This window comes from Oncorhynchus mykiss, chromosome 20 (genome assembly GCF_013265735.2).
Source record: "Oncorhynchus mykiss isolate Arlee chromosome 20, USDA_OmykA_1.1, whole genome shotgun sequence".
Taxonomy (NCBI): Eukaryota; Metazoa; Chordata; class Actinopteri; order Salmoniformes; family Salmonidae; genus Oncorhynchus; species Oncorhynchus mykiss.
This window is the reverse complement of record NC_048584.1, coordinates 4,706,584-4,729,741: the sequence shown is the minus strand read 5'-3', so window position 1 is coordinate 4,729,741 and position 23,158 is coordinate 4,706,584. Positions and strand designations below refer to the sequence as shown.

The following is a 23,158-nucleotide window of genomic DNA, read 5'->3' as shown; positions in this document are numbered from 1 at the left end:
CAGAATGGTGTTGTCTGCATAGAGGTGGATCAGAGAAACACCAGCAGCAAGAGCGACATCGTTGATATGTACAGAGAAAAGAGTCGACCTGAGAATTTAACCCTGTGGTACTGCCAGAGGTCCGGACAACAGGCCCTCCGATTTGGCACACTGAACTCTATCTGAGAAGTATTTGGTGAACCAGGCGAGGCAGTCATTTGAGAAACCAAGGCTGTTGAGTCTGCTGGTGATTGACAGAGTCAAAAGCCTTGGCCAGGTCGATGAAGATGGCTGCACAGTACTGTCTTTTATCGATGGCGGTTATGATATCGTTTAGTACCTTGAGCATGGCTGAGGTGCACCTATGATCTGCTCGAAAACCGGATTCAGATTGTCTAGCCCAGCTGATTTGTAGGGGTCCAGGTTTTGCAGCTCTTTCAGAACATCTGCTATCTGGATTTGGGTGAAGGAGAAGCTGGGGAGGCTTGGGAAAGTAGCTGCGGGGTACGGAGCTGTTGGCCGGGGTTGGGGTAGCCAGGAGGAAAGCATGGCCAGCTGTAGAGAAATACTTATTGAAATGTTCTATTATCGTGGATTTATTGGTGTGACAGTGTTTCCTAGCCTCTGTGCAGTGGGCAGCTGGGAGGAGGTGCTCTTATTCTCCACGAATGTTAGTGTCCCACAACTTTTTGGAGTTAGAGCTACAGGATGCAAATTTCTGTTTGAAAAAGCTATCCTTTGTTTTCCTGATTGACTGCGTGTATTGGTTCCTAACTTCCCTGAAAAGTTGCATTATCGCAGGGACTATTCGATGCTAGTGCAGTCCGCGACGTTCTGGGAAGCTCACTTTCACTTGTTTCACAAGAGGGGATAAATATATACGCCTGCAAAAAAACTGCACTTGCAAAACTCAGACATCGTGCCTTCATTTTTATTTTACTTTTACACTCAACATCATGTTCCATTGATTGTATTATTGTGTAGCATGCAACATCACTGAAATTGTACCACAAAAACGTAAATGAGGAAATGGGACATTTTAAATATTGTAGTGTCAAAGCATAGATTGTAATTTGAGTGTTATTTGCCAAATGTCAACATTTGTGACTACTTGGATCTTGATACAAGTCTGTTCATTCACAAGGGGAGTTTCTTATTGAATGTCTTGCTGTTATCATCTGATAAATTCTGACCACATAAACCAGTATTACTAAATTATAACAGCTAGTCATTGATTCTGGATTAGGTTAGGTTAGGATTGATGCTCCACTTTACCCTGAAACTATAGTCATTCTGCTGCAAAATATCAGTCTGGTTCCAGGCTAACGTTGAAAGGAAGCATGTAATCTTAGATATGCTCTCCCCACCCATTCCTGTATTCTACCAGTATGAGCAGCTATTTGAGATAACAGAATGTTGACTAGCATAAAGGAGAATATGCTTAAATCACAGTTGCCAAGCAACAAAATAACAGCTTTGTGATTAAAGAAAGATGTTCCTGCTTCGTTTCTGAATATTCTAAATGATTCATACTTGCACCTTAACACATTGATATGACTGTTTTTTCCTGTAGTGATGTTCATTCAATAGTTTCAGACAGTTTTCATCCCAGAGAAATCATGATTCATTCAAAGGGCCTAGTTAAATGGTTACTGTGGTTACATGGCTCCAATGGTTACTCTGCTCTGGATGTAAGCTGTGAAAGGATGGAGAATGGAGGAGAAAGATCCCATCAGAAGTCAACTGGTCAAGGTCATTCTGGTCCACGTTGTAAGGTTGTGTGGGAAGTCTTAACAAAATGGGTTCTTTGATGATGAAGCGTGCAAACATACTGGGGATGAAGAACATCTTTGCGGTGTGTGTGGAGAAAGATTTGAGTCCAATTAGAAAGTGTGATCGATCACCTCCAAACTCACAACGGAGCACAGTTTTGCCATGTTTGTTGTAAAAGTTGCAGCAAGAGTACTAAAATGGAGAGGCATATGAGGACTCACACAGGAGAAACCGTATCGGTGTGGCAAAGTTTTTCAATCAGACCTGAAATCTGCAGATGCACATGAGGAGCCACACAGGGGATAAATCATATCAATGCTCAGTCTGTGACAGATGTTTCATCACTATTCGTTTGTGTTTCTTACATCTGCAAACACCTAGTTTGTCTTTTCTTATTAACAAGTTGGGCCTAAATGTTGTTAGCCGCTAATCGCTAGCTAGCTAGCAAATAAATGGACTGAGTCAGAGAGAACGTAATTAGGTATAAAACCTGATAATACCTGTGATGCTGTAGACCTAAATCAGCATGTTGTTTGTGCAACAGTATCTTCTAAATCGAAGAGGAATACAAGAAGCATGAATATGTAAGCAACATGATGTAGCTAAGAGAACATTCAATGTATCTAAAGATTATAGGGTCTCCTAGGAAACACTTATCAACACTTTGTTTCCTACCCTGTCAAAATAAGTCCTCCCTGGCATTTTCATTCGTTGTCATGTCAAACAACACTGTATTCAAAATGCCCTCTTATATTCTAACTATGGAATTAGAATAATCATTCTATTTCCATGATTCCAACAGTACTCCCAAGTACCACAGCATCTTCCTTATACCACTTAAGGCAGACATTAGTTGTATCATGTGTCGCGTGAAGTGTCAAATGCATACTGTCATTACTAAAGGTGTAGTTTGAAAATAACTAGCCAGCCAGCAAGCAATTTGTTTTGTTTTATTTATCATGTGTTCTGTAGAAGTTATTGTTTCAGATCTTTCTCCACACACACAAATGTGTTTGCACATGGTTAATCAAAGAAACCATTTTCTTCCTCAGTGAACTCCTTGATTGCATTTAGAGTGAATTTGGAGTTGGATCTTGCAATTATCCTCCTCTTTTCAGAAGTCAGTATGAACTGGTGAGTGCTACTTTGCTCGGGAATTGAATGCCATTAGTGTGTGAAATGTTGTCTCTAAGTTTCTGTTTCCCATTGAAATGAAAGTCTTTCTCTAATTACTTATGGAAAGGTTAGCATGAGTGACGACGATGAGGCATACGAGAGACGGTTCCTTTTCAATAAAATAACTGTCCTGGAGAAAGAAAACAGAAGGCTGAAGAAGGAGAAGGACCAGTATCAGCACCAGTATTGGAACCGAGTATCCAAAACAGGTAACTTTCTAAAAGTGTTCAGATTTTTCTGGGGTTGTTTTCTGGTATACATCACATCTCTTAAGTCTGATGAATGTTGACTATTATTTTTTACGTTCTACATTTCAGACTGACATTGGAGGAGGGATAATGGTTTCAGAGGCAGCGCTCCGCAACATTGATCATTCACACCACCGTAAGCTTACCAATGGCCTTCTGATGCTGTTGTTCTCAAACGAGGAGCTGGCAGAGAGTATCCTCACAGGAAAGAGGTGTAATGCTCACAAGAATGATAATGTCAAGAATGGCCTTGACATCAGACACCTTGAGCCCATTGTTGATAAGACTTAATTAGTCTATCAAACAGTCTCTTATATTTGGCAAGACTTAATTTTGACAATGGGTTGAATGATTAGTGCTGATTGTCTGTCTTTTGTGCTTCTGTTTTTTTCTGTTTGTACCAGGATGTCATGGAGAAATGTATTCACAATTATCGCCGCTAAACTCAATTATGAAGACAAGCTGTCAAAAGGACTTATTTCAAGGAGGAGGAGGAAATAGATATCATTGAACTACTCATATATATGTACAGTAGGGCAAAAGGTATTTAGTCAGCCACCAATTGTGCAAGTTCTCCCACTTAAAAAGATGAGAGAGGCCTGTAATTTTCATCAAAGGTACACTTCAACTATGACAGACAAAATGAGAGAAAAAAAATCCAGAAAATCACATTGTAGGATTTTTAATGAATTTATTTGCAAATTATGGTATTTTTAGTTAAGTATTTTACACCACTGGTGGCAGTAGCTTGTTTGTCTTGTGCCTGCTGTAGGTAATGTAAGCTAACTAGTAAGCTGTGCTAATGTTGTTTTAAGCTAGCTAGAATTTGTAGTGAACCTTTGTTGACACTAACCAGATGGCCACAACTAAATAACTAGCATAGCTAGCAACATTATATTTAAATAACAATGGATTTGTTTTTGTATGAAACAGCTGCCTGTTAGCTGTCAAGAGTCTGTGGAGTAACTGGCTAGCTATGTTGTGCTAGCAAGCAAACTGGCACTGACAGTGTGGGAGAGTGAATAAAATGATTTATTCATCATTTTGCTAGTTATGTAGCTTGGGAAAGCATTTAGTGTTGTGTGCATTGTGCTGGACTTACCACCCCATTAGTTTCATATGAAGTGTGTGTGACTGCCTGGCTCAGTTGGCAAGCTGAAGTTAACTATACTGAATGACTGTGCAAATTTGCTGGATATTGGCAGGAGATGGAACACGCTGTCATACACGTTGATCCAGAGCATCCCAAACATGCTCAATGGGTGACATGTCTGGTGAGCATGCAGGCCATGGAAGAACTGGGACATTTTCTGTTTCCAGGAATTGTGTAAAGATCCTTGCGACATGGGGCCGTGTATTATCATGCTGGAACATGAGGTGATGTCGGTGGATGAATGGCATGACAATGGGCCTCAGGATCTCGTCACGGTATTTCTGTACACTCAAATTGCCATCGATAAAATGCAATTGTGTTTTTTTGTCCATAGCTAATGCCTGCCCATAACCCCACTGCCACCATTGGGCACTCTGTTCACAACGTTGACATCCTCAAACCGCTCACCCACTCAAAGCCATACACATGGTCTGCGGTTGTTAGGCCGGCTGGACGTACTGCCAAATTCTATAAAATGACATTGGAGGCGGCTTATGGTAGAGATATTAACATGCAATAGCTCTGGTGGACATTCCTGCAAATATTCCTGCTAATTGCACGCTCCGTCAAAACATAGACATCTGTGGCATTGTATGACACAGAACATTTTAAAGTGGCCTTTTATTGTCCCCAGCACAAGGTGCACCGGTGTAATAAGCATGCTATTTAATCAGCGTCTTGATATGCCACAGCTGTCAGGTGGATAGATTATTTTGGCAAAGGAGAAATGTTCACTAACAGGGATGTAAATAAATGTGTGCACAGAATTTGAGAGAAATATGATTTTTTATGCATGTGGAACATATCTGGGATCTTTTATTTCAGCTTATGAAACATGGTACGAACACGTTACATGTTGCGTTTTTATTTTTGTTCAGTGTAGTTAGCAAACTAATGAGAAAAATAGTTCTTAAAGCACAAAACTCGTCAGCTAGATGTAAAGACTTGCTCTAGAACATTTTTTTATGATGCAGATTTAATGTTTTAGTTAGCTAGAACAATTCTGATGAAAATTGTAAAAATGTATGAAAACATGTTTTTCGGTCTTAATTTATGGTTAGGTTTAGGCATATGGTTAGCAGTGTGGTTGGGTTTAAAATCAGATTTTAAGAAGATAAATTGTAGAAATATGCGTGTTTTTAGACATAATTATGACCATGGAGCTGTGCTAACTTGTGACAGACGAAAAGTCCCCTCTTATCCTTTGTATTGTCACTTCTGTCACACTCCCCCACATGGAGGTTCGCTCTGATTGGCTCAAAATCAAGTTCTCAGCCACTGACGAGCATTGCGATTCTACAAGTAGAAACGTCAGGTTTGTCGGTACCAGGTCTGTACACAGCAGAGATGTTTGTTCTAGAAAGAGAAGGAACGGCCTCCCAATGTGCTAAGTACCTATCAGCAGTCAGATTTCTTTGTGTGTCTGTACCATTAGTCACTCTCACTCAGGTATAATTATTAACATGCAGGAAATTTGCTTTAAAACAACAAATTATCTCTGCCTCATATAAAAAATGTAGGACAGCAGAAAACGGCAAACATTTCTCTCTGTAGAATTGCAGAACATGTATTCAAAACGTACATTGCTTTCAAGAGAGGGGGCCACTAAAAAACATCTAGTTTTTGTGCGACTTAATACGTAGGAAAATAGATTTTTGGGGGGCTAGAGCCAACAGGTGTTGGGCCGAAAATCTCCCCCCTACCAGAGTCAAATACTTTCTATAGAACAAACTTCACGGCAACCAAAATTAATGTATGTGTGTTATATTAAACATAGAGGAGGGAGTAAAATGTTGGCAAGCAATAAACATTTCAGAACAATTATGGCTGAATTATTATCCTTACACTTTCAAAAATACTAGGTGGATAAGACATGGGAGAGATGACGAATTCTGGCAAAGAGATTTATTTATAGACTAATACAAAAATCAGTAGCGGATTTAGGTACTGGCGACATGGGCAGCCGCCCAGGGCGGCATCTTGCCGGGGGCGGCACGGGGCTCCCCCGGGTGCGGGCGTGCGCTGAAGAGGGGGTTCTCCCAGGGCGCCATACAAGCCTGATCCGCCACATACACTTGAAACAAATAGCCAAACCGAAAATTGCAGACAAAAATGCTTTCTGCTACTAAGATCAGTGAAATGTCGGCTAAACTGACAACGTAGTGAAAAGCAGAAATCTCAACGAGCAAGCAAGTTGCTACAATGAAGAACGCGAAGGGGGTGGGGGGGGGGGGGGGGGGGGGGAGAATTCTGGCAGGGGGAGATTTTCGGCACAACACCGGCCCTGAATCTCAATTGGTTTTGCCTTGGGACTAGTGATGGGTCTTTCGCGAACGTGTCAGCTCTAAAAGCCGGATCTTGTAGGTGAACGTTGGGAGTCGGCTTGCATATCAGAAGAGACAAATCTTTTTATATATATTTTTTTTAAATTAAGATATGAATAATCAAAATATTTAAATGAATAGAATTAACTAATTAAAATAACGAAAAAATAAATAAAATAATATACTGTAGGCCTAACTGCTCAGGCGCACACATTCTTTCTGACTGTCTGCTCAGAATAACAGCCTCACCTGTTGTTCCTGTCAGTCAGATACGAGATATGAGGTGTCAACCAAAGATGCGTGAGGGAGGACCGAGCCAACTCACTCACAGTCACACACTTTGCAAGAGAGAGGAAGGACAGCTATGAAAACAACAGCTGGAAAAGCACAGTAGCATTTGGATGCATTTTAATAATCTAGACAATGCTAGATTACAGTGTATAATTTGCCAAAACAAAATATCATATAAAGCCGGTTCTCTGCACAACCTACACCGGCATATGCGAACTGTGCACCCAACTGTGAAGCTAGCTGTAGCGGAGCTTCGAGAAACTAGCGGGCCTGCTAGTGATAGTGGTGGAGCCAGCACCTCCACATGTAGAGATTTATCCACTCAGTCAAGTAGGCCTGCTAGTGATAGTGGTGGAGCCAGCACCTCCACAGGTGGAGATGTATCCACTCAGTCAAGTAGGTCTGCTAGTGATAGTGGTGGAGCCAGCACCTCCACACGTAAAGATGTATCCACTCAGTCAAGTAGGCCTGCTAGTGATAGTGGTGGAGCCAGCACCTCCACACATGGAGATATATCCACTCAGTCAAGTAGGCCTGCTAGTGATAGTGGTGGAGCCAGCACCTCCACACGTGGAGATGTATCCACTCAGTCAAGTAGGTCTGCTAGTGATAGTGGTGGAGCCAGCACCACACATGGAGATATATCCACTCAGTCAAGTAGGCCTGCTAGTGATAGTGGTGGAGCCAGCACCTCCACACGTGGAGATGTATCCACTCAGTCAAGTAGGCCTACTCCGTGACCCACAGCAACGCAGTCTTCTATGGACCAGTTTGTGCCAAAGTCTATGTCTGTAGCAAAACAAGGCCAAATGAACATTGCATTGGCCTAAATGTTTGCCACCGATTCCAGCCATTTTTGATCGTGGAGGACAGAGGTTTTAGAAATTATAGCAATAGTCTAAATCCTATGTACACGATTCCAAACAGGAAAACCCTTTCAAAATCACTTATTCCACAACTGTACGAGAGCACACAGGCTTCAGTGCGGGAAAGAGTCCAAAAAGCTACTGTAGTTTGCCTTACCACTGATTGTTGGACATCAAGGGTAACCACTTCTTACATGTCAGTTACATGTCACTTCATTGAAGATCTGCTTTGAGTTCAGCGACAGACACACCTCAGAGAACTTGGCAGAGGAACTGTTGAGAGTGGCCAGAGAATGGCAAGTAGATGGAAAAGTGGTCTGTTGTGTAAGCGACAATGCAGCTAACATAACCAAAGCCATGAACATTTTTAGATGGACCCATCATCCATGTCTTGCCCACACACTCAACCTGATTGTAAGAGATGCTCTGAAGGTGTTGAAGTCCACTGTGGACAAAGTGAAATCAGCTGTGGAATACTTCCACAGGAGCACAGTAGGTGCTAAAAAACCAAAGTCTACACAACGCCAGATGGGGATGCCTGAGCTGAGGCCCAAACAAGACTGCACTACAAGGTGGAATTCAACATTTTATATGTTGAAGCGGTTTCTTGAGTCAAAGGATGCCATCATCTCTACCCTGGCCATTGTCAAGGCACCTGCTGATGCTCTGACCCAAGAGGAATGGGAGGTGGTGGAGGAGATGTGCAGAGTCCTGGAACCCTTTGAGCAGGTCACTGTGGAGATCAGTGGAGAGAGGTACAGTAAGCAGTTATTACTACATTATTTAATCCAGTATTATAATCCTGTGTAAGAGTCTGCAGCGAATCACAGCTAGCCACCAGAGAGAAGCAAATGTGACAGGACATGTGACAGAGTTGATGGACACCCTATGTTCATCAATGAAGAGAAAGTTCCACAGAATGGAATATAGGTGCTATCAGAAACCGCTGCACTTGACCCCAGGTTTAAGAAGTTTGCCTTCAGTGATGCCACTGCGATTGATGAGGCTCTTCAAAGAATAACAGCAGCAGGGAGGGACAGCCCCAACAGTCAGCTGGCTCAGGCACCAGAGCAACAGGAAGAAGATGGATCTGATGGAGCAGAAGCACCAGCAGTAGTGTCAGAAACGTCTACTGTTTGACGAGAGAGCAACTGGGGATGCAGCACGAAGGAATCCCTCAGCAGATGCCATAATGGAGGTCTGATCCTATGAGAAGGAGCCCCTCCTCCAAAGATCTGCAGATCCTCTGAGCTGGTGGAAGAACAAGGCCTCTGTCTACCCACGGCTTACTAAAGTCATGACAGGGAGACTGCATAGTGGCCACATCCGTTCCCTCTGAGTCTTCTTGAAAACGGGACAAATACTTATTGAGAGAAGAAACCGCATCAGCCCCTCGAAAGTGAGGGAGCTTGCATTTCTGAATGCAAATCTCTCATAAAAGCAAAATATGGTCAGTATTGCTGTGTGCTGCTTGTTATAACATGGCAATAAAGAAGAGAGACAAAAGAGGAACCAGTTTAAAGTTTTAAGTGGGATGCTGCAGCCTTGCAGATTGTTATTTATTTTTCTTTGACATGGTGCTACAATTATGTTGTTCAGATTGTATTCATTTTGAATTGTTATATTTATATGCACTTTGTTTACATACGTTAGAAAAGTTATACTTTAAATGCACATGTGTAATAGCATCCTTCTTTCTTCGTTTATTTCAATTTGTGGGATGCTGCAGATTTGCAAATTGTTATTTCTTTTTCTTTGATATGGTGCAATATTCCATTTTGTTGTTCAGATTGTAATCCCTTTTGAATGGTTAGATTTATATGAACTTTGTCTATATACATTAAAAAGTTATGCTTTAAATGCAAATGTTTAATAGTATTATTTTTCATAACAAACCAATGCATTTTTTTGCATAAATACATTGTGGTTAAGTTAGAGTATGTTTTCACTTAATAATTGAATTAGAATTGTTTTAACACCAATCATAGTCAAACTATCGCAAACTGTTTGACTTGAAAAAATACAAAACGCTCTCCCGTTTGAGATCCAAAAGAGCCGGCTCTTTTTGGTGAGCTGAGCCGAAAAAAACGGTTCACTGAAAATAATCGGAATACCCATTAGTACTTGGAACCCAGACATTTTGGAAATGACACCACGTGGAATAAATATAACCAATAGCTTTCTTTCACAATGTAAGGAAGCCCCGCAGTAAAGCAGGGCATCAAAAAATTAGTTGATACTCATAATGTTCCTCTCCACGGAAATCTTTAGTAAAAGGCGAAAGATTTATGCGATCTGAAAAGAAACCAGAGTGTACTACCTTTAGAAAAAGTCAAACTGGACAGGCCTTCACGGACATGACATTCCCTATAGCGATAATATTAATATCGGCACCTCGAACCAAATCTCGTACCCTGTTCAACGTGTCCAGTTATAACCATGCATTGCAGAGTATTAGGATAGTATAAATATATTCCTGTTTTAACATATGATAGTAAAGAAATAACATTATTTTACGTGTGGTGCATGATGGGTAACTTCATACGCACGCGCAGAATAATTTGCACTAGTAAATCTTGTCGGTAGGTGGCACTCTTGTGCTGAGTTCGTCTTGGATTACATTAGAGCGTGTCAGAGGTTCTGGAATCAACCGTGAATAATAATTAAAAGACAGCTTCAGTTCCAAAGGCAAAAATGGCAATGTACAAAATTACAGAAATAAACAACAGTTTCTTCTCATCTCATACAAAGAATAATTATTCCCATGAGAATAAAAATGCAAGATTCTACAATGAGCAAGGGTACAACAGTATTCTATAACAAAACTTCAAATACAGGTTTAAGGACAAGAAAGTCAACATATTGGAGTGGCCATCACAAAGCCCTGACCTCAATCCTATAGAAAATGTGTGGGAAGAACTGAAAAAGCGTGTGCGAACAGGGAGGTCTACAAAGCTGACTCAGTTACACCAGCACTGTCAGGAGGAACGGGCCAAAATTCACCCAACTTATTGTGGGAAGCTTGTGGAAGGCTACACCAAACGTTTGACCCATGTTAAACAATGCTGAGGGATTCCTTCGTGCTGCATCCCCAAGGCAATGCTACCAAATACGAATTGAGTGTATATAAACTTCTGACCCACTGGGAATATGATGAATGAAATAAAAACTGAAATAAATCATTCTCTCTACTATTATTCTGACATTTCACATTCTTAAAATAAAGTGGTGATCCTAACTGACCTAAGACAGGGAATTTCTATTGGGATTAAATGTCAGGAATTGTGAAAAACTGAGTTTAAATGTATTTGGCTAAGGTGTATGTAAACTTCTGAATTCAACTGTATGAGGATATCTGTCACTACCCGAGGTTTGATAACAAAAGGACCAGAGGGTTCAGAAAGGCAACGGACCCCCTGTCAGCCTTCAGGTATGTGTGGGAACTTTTCCTAGCAAACTGTAGTGGAAGGTTCATCCCTAGCGACTGCGGCACAGTGGATGAGCAGGATGTGCCGTTCCGGGGCAGAAGCAGGTTCACACAGTACATGCCCAGCAAGCCTGCCAAATATGACATAAAGATCTTCTGGCTATGTGATGCAAGAGTCCCCTATGCCATTGATGGCATAGTCTACACAGGCAGACAGCCATGAGAGGAGGTTCAGAAGAACCTTGGAGAGTGTTGTCTGAAAGTTGTGCAGTGAAATTAGACAAAAATATAATTTTAAAATACACATTTTTAAAAGTCAGAGAGGTATTGCAATAATTCTTAGAGAGCATACTTGACAATAACTTGACAATTGTGGGGACTCTTCGCCAAAAAAAGCTGGACATACTACCAATTATGATGCCATCCAAGTTCAGAAAGGTGCATAGCTCTGAGTTTGGATTGAATGCCAATTTGGCCATGGTGAGTTATGTGCCAAAGCAGCGACAGGCTGTTGTCCTCCTGAGCACCCTGCATGACGACAAAGTGGCGGATGAGGCCAGTGCGAAGAGGAAGCCAGAGATTATCCAATACTATTACTGCACAAAAGGAGTAGTGGACATTATGGATCAGATGGTGCGTAATTACACATGCAGACAAGGAGGTAGCCAATGGTGCTGCGGTACAAGCTGCTGGATGTTGCCAACCCCAACTTCATGGGAGGTGTGAACAGCATCCGACGGCTGTTCATCAAGGAGCTGGTCAAAGAGCTTGTGATCCCACACATTCAGAGGCACATGGAAGCCTGTTGCAACCTACCAAAGGTTATCACTGAGGCAATGGAAAGATGTGGAGTGATGAAAAAGAGCCATGCCCTCATGCCCCGAGCTGACAATCTGTCGTTCTGCCCCTGAACAGGCAGTTAATCCACTGTTCCTAGGCCTTCATTGAAAATAAGAATTTGTTCTTAACTGACTTGCCTAGTTAAATAAAGGTAAAAAAAAAAAAATGTGTAGAATTGCAGGAAATTAACTTTAAAACGTACATTTTTCTTGTTTAGGGCCACCAAATAAATACGCAAGAGCCGTTCCTGAATCTCAACTGGTTTTGCCTTGGAACCCAAATTGGGCCAGGTTGTCTCAGTCGAGAGATAAGAACAACTGAAATAGATGACAATCATCCAGACATTTTGAAAACAGCAATACATACATATATGCACATATATTGCCGCAGTAGCGGCAAACAAAACGTCAAGGATTTCTTTCACAATGAAAGGAAGCCCCGCGGTAAAGCAGGGCATCAAAAAATTAGTTGATACTCATAATGTTCCTCTCCACGGAAATCTTTAGTAAAAGGCGAAAGATTTATGCGATCTGAAGAGAAACCAGAGTGTACTGCCATTGAAAAGGTAAAATTGGGAAGGGATTCAAGGACATGACATTCCCTATTGCGGTAAAACTAATCTCGGCACCTAGAACCAAATTTGTGCCCGTGCCCTGTTCAATGTGTCCAGCCATAGGAATGCATCGCAGAATATTAAAATAGTACAATTATATTCCTGTTTTAAAATATTACCGTTCAAATCGAAAATTATTTCATTATTTCACGATTAAGATGCATGATGGGTAACTTCCTACGCATGCGCAGTTGACTAGCGAATCTTGTTGGTAGGTGGCACTCTTGTGCTGATTTCGCCTTACGTTACATTAGAGCGTGTCAGAGGTTCTGGAATCAACCATGAATAATAATTAAAAGACAGCTTCAGTTCCAAAGACAAAAATGGCAATGTAAAAAGTAAACAACAACAGGTTCTTTTGCAAAGAATAATAATCCCCATGAGAACTTGGAAAGTTTTGAATAATACATTTAGTTTCAAATATGTTTTATTAGAGCAGAGGTATAAATGTATACAAATGTACATTTTGATGTATGCACGATTTACAAAAATTACAACAGACAAGAGTTTGACACATTTAAACTAAATGTATACATCAAAAACTGTATTAAAAGTAAAAGAGAATGAACATTTTAAAAATAAAACAGATTTAAGACAAGGCGACAAAAATAAATAAAAATATCCTGGTTACATACAATTCACATGACGAATATAAGACGTAGTAGGGCTATCTATATCCCGATGTCAAATCTCACTAGGCCACTCCAGTGTAGAGAAAGACACCTGTCACCTGTAGTAAAACATTTTGTTCAAGAAAAAGGTGTTACTACGGCTGTGTTTAGACAGGCAGCCCAATTCACCTCAGATCTTTTTTTTAGAGCTGATATGATTGGTAAAAAGACTAATAAGTGAATAAAGGTCAGAATTATTGTGCCTTAACACAGCCTCACTGACCTTTATTTCCACTTTTTGTTCCAATATGAACACTTTGATATGTCAGCAGTGTTAAGATGGCGCCGAAGAAGATGGCTGACGTTTACATGCCCCTAACCAATTGTGCTATTTTGTTAGTTTTTTTGCGTTGTTTGTCATTTATTTATTCACTTATTTTGTACATAATGTTGCGGATACCGTCTCTTATGACCAAAAATTACTTCTGGACATCATAACTGGGATTACTCACCACTAACTAGAAGAGGCTTTTTCCTTTAACGAGTCCGACGAGAAAGATATACTGCTCTCCCGGGAACAGGCCTAGAGCCCCGTCGTTTGCGTGAAGAAAAGACAGAGGAAAAGAGGACGCTAATCGGGCTGCCTTTTGAGAATCCATAGGCGAGCAAGTAAACTCCCACTGCCATCAATTCTACTTGCTAACATGCAATCATTGGAAAATAAAATTGATGATCTGCGATGTGCAACCAGAGTAAAAAAACTCTACACACAGAGATGAATACAAAACTCTCCCCTGCCCTCCATTTGGCTAATCTGACCATAAATCTATCCTCCTGATTCCTGCTTACAAGAAAAAACTGAAGCAGTAAGTACCAGTGACTTGTTCAATATGGAAGTGGTCAGATGACGCAGATGCTACGCTACAGAACTGTTTGGCTAGCACAGACTGGAATATGTTCTGAGATTCATCCAGTGGCATTGAAGAGTATACCACCTCAGTCATCGGCTTCATCAATAAGTGCATCGACGACATCGTCCCCACAGTGGCCGTTCGTACATATCTCAACCAGAAGCCATGGATTACAGGCAACATCCACATCGAGCTAAAGCCTAGAGCTTCCGCTTTCAAGGAGCGGTACACTAATCCAGAAGCCTATAAGAAATATTGTTATGTCCTCAGACGAACCATCAGACAAGCAAAGTGCCGTAAGCGAATGGCAATCTCAAAAAGTCGAAGAAATTGCATATACTGTAGCCATAATTTGTAGCACAGATTGTTGGATGAAATACAAACTAACCTTGCTTACTTATTTCAAAGCGAGGGCACATATTTCAGCCTTGTGGGAAAAAACAGACAAAGAGTTGAAATTCCACAAGGCAGTGACAAAAAGCTTACAGCACCTGGTATTCCCAGGCGGTCTCCCATCCAAGTACTAACCAGGCCCGACCCTGCTTAGCTTCCGAGATCGGACAAGATCAGGCGTACTCAGGCCGGTGTGGCCGTAAGCAAAAGGCAATCTCAAAAAGTGGAAGAAATTGCATATACTGTAGCCATAATTTGTAGCACAGATTGTTGGATGAAATGCAAACTAACCTTGCTTACTTATTTCAAAGCGAGGGCACATATTTCAGCCTTGTGGGAAAAAACGGACAAAGAGTTGAAATTCCACAAGGCAGTGACAAAAAGCTTACAGCACCTGGTATTCCTAGGCGGTCTCCCATCCAAGTACTAACCAGGCCCGACCCTGCTTAGCTTCCGAGATCAGACGAGATCAGGCGTACTCAGGCCGGTGTGGCCGTAAGCGAGAAACAATCTCTTGCTGCACTATGTAAAGTCAAAGTGAGCCTGATTAACAGCTGTTGCATTTTCACCATTTAGATAAGCATCTTTGTGTCACTCAAAAAGTGGAAGAAATTGCATATACTGTAGCCATAATTTGTAGCACAGATTGTTGGATGAAATGCAAACTAACCTTGCTTACTTATTTCAAAGCGAGGGCACATATTTCAGCCTTGTGGGAAAAAACGGACAAAGAGTTGAAATTCCACAAGGCAGTGACAAAAAGCTTACAGCACCTGGTATTCCTAGGCGGTCTCCCATCCAAGTACTAACCAGGCCCGACCCTGCTTAGCTTCCGAGATCAGACGAGATCAGGCGTACTCAGGCCGGTGTGGCCGTAAGCGAGAAACAATCTCTTGCTGCACTATGTAAAGTCAAAGTGAGCCTGATTAACAGCTGTTGCATTTTCACCATTTAGATAAGCATCTTTGTGTCACTCAAAAAGTGGAAGAAATTGCATATACTGTAGCCATAATTTGTAGCACAGATTGTTGGATGAAATGCAAACTAACCTTGCTTACTTATTTCAAAGCGAGGGCACATATTTCAGCCTTGTGGGAAAAAACGGACAAAGAGTTGAAATTCCACAAGGCAGTGACAAAAAGCTTACAGCACCTGGTATTCCTAGGCGGTCTCCCATCCAAGTACTAACCAGGCCCGACCCTGCTTAGCTTCCGAGATCAGACGAGATCAGGCGTACTCAGGCCGGTGTGGCCGTAAGCGAGAAACAATCTCTTGCTGCACTATGTAAAGTCAAAGTGAGCCTGATTAACAGCTGTTGCATTTTCACCATTTAGATAAGCATCTTTGTGTCACTCAAAAAGTGGAAGAAATTGCATATACTGTAGCCATAATTTGTAGCACAGATTGTTGGATGAAATGCAAACTAACCTTGCTTACTTATTTCAAAGCGAGGGCACATATTTCAGCCTTGTGGGAAAAAACGGACAAAGAGTTGAAATTCCACAAGGCAGTGACAAAAAGCTTACAGCACCTGGTATTCCTAGGCGGTCTCCCATCCAAGTACTAACCAGGCCCGACCCTGCTTAGCTTCCGAGATCAGACGAGATCAGGCGTACTCAGGCCGGTGTGGCCGTAAGCGAGAAACAATCTCTTGCTGCACTATGTAAAGTCAAAGTGAGCCTGATTAACAGCTGTTGCATTTTCACCATTTAGATAAGCATCTTTGTGTCACTCAAAAAGTGGAAGAAATTGCATATACTGTAGCCATAATTTGTAGCACAGATTGTTGGATGAAATGCAAACTAACCTTGCTTACTTATTTCAAAGCGAGGGCACATATTTCAGCCTTGTGGGAAAAAACGGACAAAGAGTTGAAATTCCACAAGGCAGTGACAAAAAGCTTACAGCACCTGGTATTCCTAGGCGGTCTCCCATCCAAGTACTAACCAGGCCCGACCCTGCTTAGCTTCCGAGATCAGACGAGATCAGGCGTACTCAGGCCGGTGTGGCCGTAAGCGAGAAACAATCTCTTGCTGCACTATGTAAAGTCAAAGTGAGCCTGATTAACAGCTGTTGCATTTTCACCATTTAGATAAGCATCTTTGTGTCACTCAAAAAGTGGAAGAAATTGCATATACTGTAGCCATAATTTGTAGCACAGATTGTTGGATGAAATGCAAACTAACCTTGCTTACTTATTTCAAAGCGAGGGCACATATTTCAGCCTTGTGGGAAAAAACGGACAAAGAGTTGAAATTCCACAAGGCAGTGACAAAAAGCTTACAGCACCTGGTATTCCTAGGCGGTCTCCCATCCAAGTACTAACCAGGCCCGACCCTGCTTAGCTTCCGAGATCAGACGAGATCAGGCGTACTCAGGCCGGTGTGGCCGTAAGCGAGAAACAATCTCTTGCTGCACTATGTAAAGTCAAAGTGAGCCTGATTAACAGCTGTTGCATTTTCACCATTTAGATAAGCATCTTTGTGTCACTCAAAAAGTGGAAGAAATTGCATATACTGTAGCCATAATTTGTAGCACAGATTGTTGGATGAAATGCAAACTAACCTTGCTTACTTATTTCAAAGCGAGGGCACATATTTCAGCCTTGTGGGAAAAAACGGACAAAGAGTTGAAATTCCACAAGGCAGTGACAAAAAGCTTACAGCACCTGGTATTCCTAGGCGGTCTCCCATCCAAGTACTAACCAGGCCCGACCCTGCTTAGCTTCCGAGATCAGACGAGATCAGGCGTACTCAGGCCGGTGTGGCCGTAAGCGAGAAACAATCTCTTGCTGCACTATGTAAAGTCAAAGTGAGCCTGATTAACAGCTGTTGCATTTTCACCATTTAGATAAGCATCTTTGTGTCACTCAAAAAGTGGAAGAAATTGCATATACTGTAGCCATAATTTGTAGCACAGATTGTTGGATGAAATGCAAACTAACCTTGCTTACTTATTTCAAAGCGAGGGCACATATTTCAGCCTTGTGGGAAAAAACGGACAAAGAGTTGAAATTCCACAAGGCAGTGACAAAAAGCTTACAGCACCTGGTATTCCTAGGCGGTCTCCCATCCAAGTACTAACCAGGCCCGACCCTGCTTAGCTTCCGAGATCAGACGAGATCAGGCGTACTCAGGCCGGTGTGGCCGTAAGCGAGAAACAATCTCTTGCTGCACTATGTAAAGTCAAAGTGAGCCTGATTAACAGCTGTTGCATTTTCACCATTTAGATAAGCATCTTTGTGTCACTCAAAAAGTGGAAGAAATTGCATATACTGTAGCCATAATTTGTAGCACAGATTGTTGGATGAAATGCAAACTAACCTTGCTTACTTATTTCAAAGCGAGGGCACATATTTCAGCCTTGTGGGAAAAAACGGACAAAGAGTTGAAATTCCACAAGGCAGTGACAAAAAGCTTACAGCACCTGGTATTCCTAGGCGGTCTCCCATCCAAGTACTAACCAGGCCCGACCCTGCTTAGCTTCCGAGATCAGACGAGATCAGGCGTACTCAGGCCGGTGTGGCCGTAAGCGAGAAACAATCTCTTGCTGCACTATGTAAAGTCAAAGTGAGCCTGATTAACAGCTGTTGCATTTTCACCATTTAGATAAGCATCTTTGTGTCACTCAAAAAGTGGAAGAAATTGCATATACTGTAGCCATAATTTGTAGCACAGATTGTTGGATGAAATGCAAACTAACCTTGCTTACTTATTTCAAAGCGAGGGCACATATTTCAGCCTTGTGGGAAAAAACGGACAAAGAGTTGAAATTCCACAAGGCAGTGACAAAAAGCTTACAGCACCTGGTATTCCTAGGCGGTCTCCCATCCAAGTACTAACCAGGCCCGACCCTGCTTAGCTTCCGAGATCAGACGAGATCAGGCGTACTCAGGCCGGTGTGGCCGTAAGCGAGAAACAATCTCTTGCTGCACTATGTAAAGTCAAAGTGAGCCTGATTAACAGCTGTTGCATTTTCACCATTTAGATAAGCATCTTTGTGTCACTCAAAAAGTGGAAGAAATTGCATATACTGTAGCCATAATTTGTAGCACAGATTGTTGGATGAAATGCAAACTAACCTTGCTTACTTATTTCAAAGCGAGGGCACATATTTCAGCCTTGTGGGAAAAAACGGACAAAGAGTTGAAATTCCACAAGGCAGTGACAAAAAGCTTACAGCACCTGGTATTCCTAGGCGGTCTCCCATCCAAGTACTAACCAGGCCCGACCCTGCTTAGCTTCCGAGATCAGACGAGATCAGGCGTACTCAGGCCGGTGTGGCCGTAAGCGAGAAACAATCTCTTGCTGCACTATGTAAAGTCAAAGTGAGCCTGATTAACAGCTGTTGCATTTTCACCATTTAGATAAGCATCTTTGTGTCACTCAAAAAGTGGAAGAAATTGCATATACTGTAGCCATAATTTGTAGCACAGATTGTTGGATGAAATGCAAACTAACCTTGCTTACTTATTTCAAAGCGAGGGCACATATTTCAGCCTTGTGGGAAAAAACGGACAAAGAGTTGAAATTCCACAAGGCAGTGACAAAAAGCTTACAGCACCTGGTATTCCTAGGCGGTCTCCCATCCAAGTACTAACCAGGCCCGACCCTGCTTAGCTTCCGAGATCAGACGAGATCAGGCGTACTCAGGCCGGTGTGGCCGTAAGCGAGAAACAATCTCTTGCTGCACTATGTAAAGTCAAAGTGAGCCTGATTAACAGCTGTTGCATTTTCACCATTTAGATAAGCATCTTTGTGTCACTCAAAAAGTGGAAGAAATTGCATATACTGTAGCCATAATTTGTAGCACAGATTGTTGGATGAAATGCAAACTAACCTTGCTTACTTATTTCAAAGCGAGGGCACATATTTCAGCCTTGTGGGAAAAAACGGACAAAGAGTTGAAATTCCACAAGGCAGTGACAAAAAGCTTACAGCACCTGGTATTCCTAGGCGGTCTCCCATCCAAGTACTAACCAGGCCCGACCCTGCTTAGCTTCCGAGATCAGACGAGATCAGGCGTACTCAGGCCGGTGTGGCCGTAAGCGAGAAACAATCTCTTGCTGCACTATGTAAAGTCAAAGTGAGCCTGATTAACAGCTGTTGCATTTTCACCATTTAGATAAGCATCTTTGTGTCACTCAAAAAGTGGAAGAAATTGCATATACTGTAGCCATAATTTGTAGCACAGATTGTTGGATGAAATGCAAACTAACCTTGCTTACTTATTTCAAAGCGAGGGCACATATTTCAGCCTTGTGGGAAAAAACGGACAAAGAGTTGAAATTCCACAAGGCAGTGACAAAAAGCTTACAGCACCTGGTATTCCTAGGCGGTCTCCCATCCAAGTACTAACCAGGCCCGACCCTGCTTAGCTTCCGAGATCAGACGAGATCAGGCGTACTCAGGCCGGTGTGGCCGTAAGCGAGAAACAATCTCTTGCTGCACTATGTAAAGTCAAAGTGAGCCTGATTAACAGCTGTTGCATTTTCACCATTTAGATAAGCATCTTTGTGTCACTCAAAAAGTGGAAGAAATTGCATATACTGTAGCCATAATTTGTAGCACAGATTGTTGGATGAAATGCAAACTAACCTTGCTTACTTATTTCAAAGCGAGGGCACATATTTCAGCCTTGTGGGAAAAAACGGACAAAGAGTTGAAATTCCACAAGGCAGTGACAAAAAGCTTACAGCACCTGGTATTCCTAGGCGGTCTCCCATCCAAGTACTAACCAGGCCCGACCCTGCTTAGCTTCCGAGATCAGACGAGATCAGGCGTACTCAGGCCGGTGTGGCCGTAAGCGAGAAACAATCTCTTGCTGCACTATGTAAAGTCAAAGTGAGCCTGATTAACAGCTGTTGCATTTTCACCATTTAGATAAGCATCTTTGTGTCACTCAAAAAGTGGAAGAAATTGCATATACTGTAGCCATAATTTGTAGCACAGATTGTTGGATGAAATGCAAACTAACCTTGCTTACTTATTTCAAAGCGAGGGCACATATTTCAGCCTTGTGGGAAAAAACGGACAAAGAGTTGAAATTCCACAAGGCAGTGACAAAAAGCTTACAGCACCTGGTATTCCTAGGCGGTCTCCCATCCAAGTACTAACCAGGCCCGACCCTGCTTAGCTTCCGAGATCAGACGAGATCAGGCGTACTCAGGCCGGTGTGGCCGTAAGCGAGAAACAATCTCTTGCTGCACTATGTAAAGTCAAAGTGAGCCTGATTAACAGCTGTTGCATTTTCACCATTTAGATAAGCATCTTTGTGTCACTCAAAAAGTGGAAGAAATTGCATATACTGTAGCCATAATTTGTAGCACAGATTGTTGGATGAAATGCAAACTAACCTTGCTTACTTATTTCAAAGCGAGGGCACATATTTCAGCCTTGTGGGAAAAAACGGACAAAGAGTTGAAATTCCACAAGGCAGTGACAAAAAGCTTACAGCACCTGGTATTCCTAGGCGGTCTCCCATCCAAGTACTAACCAGGCCCGACCCTGCTTAGCTTCCGAGATCAGACGAGATCAGGCGTACTCAGGCCGGTGTGGCCGTAAGCGAGAAACAATCTCTTGCTGCACTATGTAAAGTCAAAGTGAGCCTGATTAACAGCTGTTGCATTTTCACCATTTAGATAAGCATCTTTGTGTCACTCAAAAAGTGGAAGAAATTGCATATACTGTAGCCATAATTTGTAGCACAGATTGTTGGATGAAATGCAAACTAACCTTGCTTACTTATTTCAAAGCGAGGGCACATATTTCAGCCTTGTGGGAAAAAACGGACAAAGAGTTGAAATTCCACAAGGCAGTGACAAAAAGCTTACAGCACCTGGTATTCCTAGGCGGTCTCCCATCCAAGTACTAACCAGGCCCGACCCTGCTTAGCTTCCGAGATCAGACGAGATCAGGCGTACTCAGGCCGGTGTGGCCGTAAGCGAGAAACAATCTCTTGCTGCACTATGTAAAGTCAAAGTGAGCCTGATTAACAGCTGTTGCATTTTCACCATTTAGATAAGCATCTTTGTGTCACTCAAAAAGTGGAAGAAATTGCATATACTGTAGCCATAATTTGTAGCACAGATTGTTGGATGAAATGCAAACTAACCTTGCTTACTTATTTCAAAGCGAGGGCACATATTTCAGCCTTGTGGGAAAAAACGGACAAAGAGTTGAAATTCCACAAGGCAGTGACAAAAAGCTTACAGCACCTGGTATTCCTAGGCGGTCTCCCATCCAAGTACTAACCAGGCCCGACCCTGCTTAGCTTCCGAGATCAGACGAGATCAGGCGTACTCAGGCCGGTGTGGCCGTAAGCGAGAAACAATCTCTTGCTGCACTATGTAAAGTCAAAGTGAGCCTGATTAACAGCTGTTGCATTTTCACCATTTAGATAAGCATCTTTGTGTCACTCAAAAAGTGGAAGAAATTGCATATACTGTAGCCATAATTTGTAGCACAGATTGTTGGATGAAATGCAAACTAACCTTGCTTACTTATTTCAAAGCGAGGGCACATATTTCAGCCTTGTGGGAAAAAACGGACAAAGAGTTGAAATTCCACAAGGCAGTGACAAAAAGCTTACAGCACCTGGTATTCCTAGGCGGTCTCCCATCCAAGTACTAACCAGGCCCGACCCTGCTTAGCTTCCGAGATCAGACGAGATCAGGCGTACTCAGGCCGGTGTGGCCGTAAGCGAGAAACAATCTCTTGCTGCACTATGTAAAGTCAAAGTGAGCCTGATTAACAGCTGTTGCATTTTCACCATTTAGATAAGCATCTTTGTGTCACTCAAAAAGTGGAAGAAATTGCATATACTGTAGCCATAATTTGTAGCACAGATTGTTGGATGAAATGCAAACTAACCTTGCTTACTTATTTCAAAGCGAGGGCACATATTTCAGCCTTGTGGGAAAAAACGGACAAAGAGTTGAAATTCCACAAGGCAGTGACAAAAAGCTTACAGCACCTGGTATTCCTAGGCGGTCTCCCATCCAAGTACTAACCAGGCCCGACCCTGCTTAGCTTCCGAGATCAGACGAGATCAGGCGTACTCAGGCCGGTGTGGCCGTAAGCGAGAAACAATCTCTTGCTGCACTATGTAAAGTCAAAGTGAGCCTGATTAACAGCTGTTGCATTTTCACCATTTAGATAAGCATCTTTGTGTCACTCAAAAAGTGGAAGAAATTGCATATACTGTAGCCATAATTTGTAGCACAGATTGTTGGATGAAATGCAAACTAACCTTGCTTACTTATTTCAAAGCGAGGGCACATATTTCAGCCTTGTGGGAAAAAACGGACAAAGAGTTGAAATTCCACAAGGCAGTGACAAAAAGCTTACAGCACCTGGTATTCCTAGGCGGTCTCCCATCCAAGTACTAACCAGGCCCGACCCTGCTTAGCTTCCGAGATCAGACGAGATCAGGCGTACTCAGGCCGGTGTGGCCGTAAGCGAGAAACAATCTCTTGCTGCACTATGTAAAGTCAAAGTGAGCCTGATTAACAGCTGTTGCATTTTCACCATTTAGATAAGCATCTTTGTGTCA

The 23,158-nt window shown here is 42.2% G+C and overlaps 25 non-coding genes across 25 annotated transcripts; all 25 read right to left on the bottom strand.

The window, feature by feature from the left end:
* Positions 1-10,009: 10,009 nt before the first annotated feature.
* LOC118942464 lies at positions 10,010-10,125 on the bottom strand. Its single transcript, XR_005038401.1, has one exon. It is a non-coding gene; the product is annotated as a U5 spliceosomal RNA (small nuclear RNA).
* A 2,386-nt stretch (positions 10,126-12,511) lies between these two features.
* Positions 12,512-12,627, bottom strand: LOC118942462. Its single transcript, XR_005038399.1, has one exon. It is a non-coding gene; the product is annotated as a U5 spliceosomal RNA (small nuclear RNA).
* A 2,064-nt stretch (positions 12,628-14,691) lies between these two features.
* Positions 14,692-14,810, bottom strand: LOC118942425. Its single transcript, XR_005038375.1, has one exon. It is a non-coding gene; the product is annotated as a 5S ribosomal RNA (ribosomal RNA).
* A 177-nt stretch (positions 14,811-14,987) lies between these two features.
* Positions 14,988-15,106, bottom strand: LOC118942419. Its single transcript, XR_005038369.1, has one exon. It is a non-coding gene; the product is annotated as a 5S ribosomal RNA (ribosomal RNA).
* A 260-nt stretch (positions 15,107-15,366) lies between these two features.
* On the bottom strand, positions 15,367-15,485 carry LOC118942417. Its single transcript, XR_005038367.1, has one exon. It is a non-coding gene; the product is annotated as a 5S ribosomal RNA (ribosomal RNA).
* A 260-nt stretch (positions 15,486-15,745) lies between these two features.
* Positions 15,746-15,864, bottom strand: LOC118942416. Its single transcript, XR_005038366.1, has one exon. It is a non-coding gene; the product is annotated as a 5S ribosomal RNA (ribosomal RNA).
* A 260-nt stretch (positions 15,865-16,124) lies between these two features.
* LOC118942415 lies at positions 16,125-16,243 on the bottom strand. The gene has a single exon (XR_005038365.1). It is a non-coding gene; the product is annotated as a 5S ribosomal RNA (ribosomal RNA).
* A 260-nt stretch (positions 16,244-16,503) lies between these two features.
* LOC118942414 lies at positions 16,504-16,622 on the bottom strand. Its single transcript, XR_005038364.1, has one exon. It is a non-coding gene; the product is annotated as a 5S ribosomal RNA (ribosomal RNA).
* A 260-nt stretch (positions 16,623-16,882) lies between these two features.
* On the bottom strand, positions 16,883-17,001 carry LOC118942413. Its single transcript, XR_005038363.1, has one exon. It is a non-coding gene; the product is annotated as a 5S ribosomal RNA (ribosomal RNA).
* A 260-nt stretch (positions 17,002-17,261) lies between these two features.
* LOC118942410 lies at positions 17,262-17,380 on the bottom strand. Its single transcript, XR_005038361.1, has one exon. It is a non-coding gene; the product is annotated as a 5S ribosomal RNA (ribosomal RNA).
* A 260-nt stretch (positions 17,381-17,640) lies between these two features.
* Positions 17,641-17,759, bottom strand: LOC118942409. The gene has a single exon (XR_005038360.1). It is a non-coding gene; the product is annotated as a 5S ribosomal RNA (ribosomal RNA).
* A 260-nt stretch (positions 17,760-18,019) lies between these two features.
* On the bottom strand, positions 18,020-18,138 carry LOC118942408. Its single transcript, XR_005038359.1, has one exon. It is a non-coding gene; the product is annotated as a 5S ribosomal RNA (ribosomal RNA).
* Positions 18,139-18,398: 260 nt separating this feature from the next.
* On the bottom strand, positions 18,399-18,517 carry LOC118942407. Its single transcript, XR_005038358.1, has one exon. It is a non-coding gene; the product is annotated as a 5S ribosomal RNA (ribosomal RNA).
* A 260-nt stretch (positions 18,518-18,777) lies between these two features.
* LOC118942406 lies at positions 18,778-18,896 on the bottom strand. Its single transcript, XR_005038357.1, has one exon. It is a non-coding gene; the product is annotated as a 5S ribosomal RNA (ribosomal RNA).
* A 260-nt stretch (positions 18,897-19,156) lies between these two features.
* LOC118942405 lies at positions 19,157-19,275 on the bottom strand. The gene has a single exon (XR_005038356.1). It is a non-coding gene; the product is annotated as a 5S ribosomal RNA (ribosomal RNA).
* A 260-nt stretch (positions 19,276-19,535) lies between these two features.
* LOC118942404 lies at positions 19,536-19,654 on the bottom strand. Its single transcript, XR_005038355.1, has one exon. It is a non-coding gene; the product is annotated as a 5S ribosomal RNA (ribosomal RNA).
* Positions 19,655-19,914: 260 nt separating this feature from the next.
* LOC118942403 lies at positions 19,915-20,033 on the bottom strand. The gene has a single exon (XR_005038354.1). It is a non-coding gene; the product is annotated as a 5S ribosomal RNA (ribosomal RNA).
* A 260-nt stretch (positions 20,034-20,293) lies between these two features.
* LOC118942402 lies at positions 20,294-20,412 on the bottom strand. Its single transcript, XR_005038353.1, has one exon. It is a non-coding gene; the product is annotated as a 5S ribosomal RNA (ribosomal RNA).
* Positions 20,413-20,672: 260 nt separating this feature from the next.
* On the bottom strand, positions 20,673-20,791 carry LOC118942401. Its single transcript, XR_005038352.1, has one exon. It is a non-coding gene; the product is annotated as a 5S ribosomal RNA (ribosomal RNA).
* A 260-nt stretch (positions 20,792-21,051) lies between these two features.
* LOC118942399 lies at positions 21,052-21,170 on the bottom strand. Its single transcript, XR_005038350.1, has one exon. It is a non-coding gene; the product is annotated as a 5S ribosomal RNA (ribosomal RNA).
* Positions 21,171-21,430: 260 nt separating this feature from the next.
* On the bottom strand, positions 21,431-21,549 carry LOC118942398. Its single transcript, XR_005038349.1, has one exon. It is a non-coding gene; the product is annotated as a 5S ribosomal RNA (ribosomal RNA).
* A 260-nt stretch (positions 21,550-21,809) lies between these two features.
* Positions 21,810-21,928, bottom strand: LOC118942397. Its single transcript, XR_005038348.1, has one exon. It is a non-coding gene; the product is annotated as a 5S ribosomal RNA (ribosomal RNA).
* A 260-nt stretch (positions 21,929-22,188) lies between these two features.
* On the bottom strand, positions 22,189-22,307 carry LOC118942396. Its single transcript, XR_005038347.1, has one exon. It is a non-coding gene; the product is annotated as a 5S ribosomal RNA (ribosomal RNA).
* A 260-nt stretch (positions 22,308-22,567) lies between these two features.
* On the bottom strand, positions 22,568-22,686 carry LOC118942395. Its single transcript, XR_005038346.1, has one exon. It is a non-coding gene; the product is annotated as a 5S ribosomal RNA (ribosomal RNA).
* A 260-nt stretch (positions 22,687-22,946) lies between these two features.
* LOC118942394 lies at positions 22,947-23,065 on the bottom strand. Its single transcript, XR_005038345.1, has one exon. It is a non-coding gene; the product is annotated as a 5S ribosomal RNA (ribosomal RNA).
* Positions 23,066-23,158: the final 93 nt, after the last annotated feature.